Here is a 3,869-nt window from a genome sequence, read left to right on the forward strand (position 1 = left end):
AGTAACTGTACTTTTGCTATTGTTATAAGATAAAACTATATATCGCAATATAAATTTCCGCATATACAGGAACTATTTTCATTGTGAAAAACTGAACATAGCTAAAGCTTTATGTTTAATTACAAAACAATATGTAATTACATTTTGTTCAAAATATATTTCTAGTTATAATTAAATTACAAGTAAATGAATTTTATCTTTATGACTTGCATTTATATTTACTTTTCTATATCGCGTATTCACCATATTCATGTTGCATACTTATGTGAAAATTTGAAAAGCATGACGTATTATGGATAACAGTCTCATTTTCAATACACTGCAAATGACTACATTCCTACAATATTCTTACGACAGTATGTGCACAAAATGTCAATGTCAGTGCAAAGGTTGAGCTTGTTTTTGTTTCACCAGATCAGAAATTCTTGGGGCAGTCTTTGCAAGGGCACAACAAAGGTCATCTTTTGCATTAAGTCTATTTCTGTATTTAGACTTGATAACTAACAGGCTGGAAAACCCTGTTTCGCAAAGATATGTTGTTGGAAATGGAAGAAGAAGGCGCAACACAATCTCAGACAGAAAAGGATATGGTTGCAAACACTTGATCCAAAACTGTGTAACTGACATTAAAGAGAAATCATTTTTCGCTGCATCGATATTTATGAGTTCAATAAACTCTTCCTGCGATGTCTCAGGAACATCTTCAACTTTAACTGTGAATGGATTTCTGGCAAATGCAAACGGGATGTTAGGTGGATTTGGAAAGTATGATGAAATTTCGTCCGCAAGCATGTGCAAATGTTTTTTCACAGAAATTATGATGGTATTCCGTTTGTCAGGCTTAATGCCATTATTCTCATAGAAAGCAGATAAGATTGGCAACATGTAAATTTTATTTTCATTCAATTTTGTTTGCCAAAGCTGAAGTTTCATTTGGAAGGATCGGATTTTTTCAGACAAATCAAGGCATGTTGCATTTGGTCCTTGCAGTGATAAATTTAACTCATTCAAGATGGCAAAGATGTCAACAAGGCTATTCACTTTCATCGCTATAAAGTGCTTCGAATTGCGGTTTTGCATTCTGATTAAAAAACTGTTAGTTCATCACAGAGATCAAAAACACGCTTTAGAACTTTTCCTCTCGACAACCATCTCACTTCAGTGTAAAATAGCAGAACATAGTTGGTCGCATCTAACTCATTACAAAGTTTTGAACATAGTCGACTATTTAAAGCACTCGCTTTCATGAAATTGACTGAACCAATGACGCTCTTCATTACTTCTTGTAACTCTTGTGGCAGTGTTTTCGTTGCTAATATTTGTCGATGAATCATGCAGTGAGTTCCAATGACATTTAATGACTCATTCTGTACCAAACATTGAAATCCATACCGACATCCTAATATGTTTGGAGCACCATCTGTGCAGACACCACAAATATCTTTCCAAGAGATTATAATTTTTTCAGAAATGAACTAACTTTGTCAAATACATCACGTGCAGTAGTAGTAATTTTAAGAGATTTACAAAAGAGAAACTCATCTTTAAAATCGCCATTATTTATATACCTCACATAAACCAGTAATTGTGAACAATTTGCAACATCTGCGGATTGATCAAGTTGGATGCTAAATATTGGAAGTGGAGCAGATTTAATTTCCTGGAATATCTGATCAATAATACCAGCAGACATGTCAGCTATTCTCCTGTGAACAGTATCATTAGACAAGGAAATTGCACTCAGTTTAGTAACATATTCGGTTCCAATAATAACTCTAACAATGTCATTGGCCCCTGGCAACAGCAACTTTTCGGCAATGTTTTATAGCTCTGGCGATTCTAAGAGATACTAAATAAGAAGCTTCAACAGCCGATATGTTTTGTTTATGATACTTGCCACTAGAGTTAATTCTGGCTTTCTTGACTCCCTCAGCTTTACATCTAAAATACTGGATGTCCTTATCGACATAGCTCAGATGCTTGCTACCAAAATGATGTTTCAGTTTGTTCGGCTTCATAGATTCGGCTGATAGAACTTCATAACAAATAACGCACTGGGGTTTCTCAATTCCTGCTGTAACTATTGAAGTAAAACCATACTGTAAAAAATCGTCATTACATTTTCTTTTCTTAACGTTCTTTTCTTTGAGATCCATTTTCATGGGGTTTTCTATAATGCAAATATTAGCTTCTATAACAGACAAAAAATTTTAAAAAAATGATGTGTTACTAATTAGACATGACAGTGTTTTTCAATTACACTACGCCACGACGTACGTTAATCTTCACTATATTTATAATCCACGTTTTTCTATCCGACTAAAAAGAAGATAATAATTTTCTTTTCTGTTACGCCTGAACTGATTTGTTAACACGTTTGTAAATTTTTAATTCATATTACTTTGAACAATTTAAAAAGTGAAAAATTTCAGAAGTGAAAACGCGATATATATACACATCTATATATATATATATATATATATATATATATATATATATATATATATATATATATATATATATATATATATATATATATATATATATATATATATATATATATATATATATATATATATATATATATATATATATATATATATATATATATATATATATATATATATATATATATATATATATATATATATATATAATACAAACAATAATGATAATTCAAACCTTTAGAATGATTGTTTTTTTTCATTTTAAAATTTCCATTGCGCAGATGACAACTTTTCTTTTTTTTTATGATAAACATTGACTACTGTTTCGGACTGCAAGAGACTTTTTTTTATAGCGCGAAAATTAAGGTATTCGAACGTACGGTATATTAACACGAGACTCATGGAATTCCATGGTTAAACCAAAAACTATATTATGAAGCGAGTGGTGATAGGTGATATGATAAAATTAAAAAATTGGACATAAACTTATTTAATGATTTAAATCAATTAACTAACTATGATTTTAACGGCTGGCTATGGCGACTTATTTTAATGGCTGGCGAAGGCATTTTTCACAGCTGGCTAAAAATAAAGCAGTGCTTGGCGACGGCTAGCGGCTAATGGCGGCGGCTTGCGGGTCTACTAGCAAACCAGCAGTGTGGCAAGAACACTTACTATAGAGTCAGGTGAAGTTCCTCAGTATGATTTATTGTATAAAATGTGAAGGCCTGAAGTTGTCAATTGGAAGTTTTTGTGTTTTTCTTTCATAATGGTTTCATAGTGTTACATTCCATTTCTTTGCCATAAGTTAAGGAAGGTGTGTTAAGTGCTTTCTTATAACACATTAGCTTATTAAGCAATGACTTTCTTGAGTTGTTATATTTGAAATGCATAACTTCATAAAAATTAGGGCTGTAATTCTGCTCTGTGAATTTTCCATGTACAGAATAAACTATGCATTTTAGTAATTTCAGATAAAAAATCAATTGAACTTGAGGTGTAAGTCTATTTGTATTCTTTGTATTTTAAAAAACATCTCTCAATTAAACAAGAATCATCTAATTTAATTGCTTCATAATCAAACAGACTTGTAAAAGGTTTTGGACATAGATTTTCTTCTGTCTCATCAGATGTCAATGTACCATTAGTATCGTAACATTTTTCCAAGACATTTATGTAATTAAAATACGCTGCTTTAGGCATAACCTTTTGTAGTTCTCGAATCTAGACCCAAATTTTATCTAGGCCCAAATTTTCAATGGATTCTTCTGCATTGACGGAATAATTTTTTACAGTACTTTAAGCTGATCTTATTTCACATGGTAAATCATTACGTTTTGGTCTATTAAAGGATATATTTTGCAATGATGATGCTTCAGCCTTTCTCTTTACTTGGTTTCATTGACACAGTTGGCTGCATGC

The 3,869-nt window shown here is 31.5% G+C and overlaps 1 pseudogene; it reads right to left on the reverse strand.

Annotated features, from left to right (window-relative positions):
* Positions 1 to 214: 214 nt before the first annotated feature.
* Positions 215 to 3,650, reverse strand: LOC136080306 (protein FAM200C-like; annotated as a pseudogene).
* Positions 3,651 to 3,869: the final 219 nt, after the last annotated feature.

This window comes from Hydra vulgaris, chromosome 05 (assembly GCF_038396675.1).
Source record: "Hydra vulgaris chromosome 05, alternate assembly HydraT2T_AEP".
NCBI lineage: Eukaryota > Metazoa > Cnidaria > Hydrozoa > Anthoathecata > Hydridae > Hydra > Hydra vulgaris.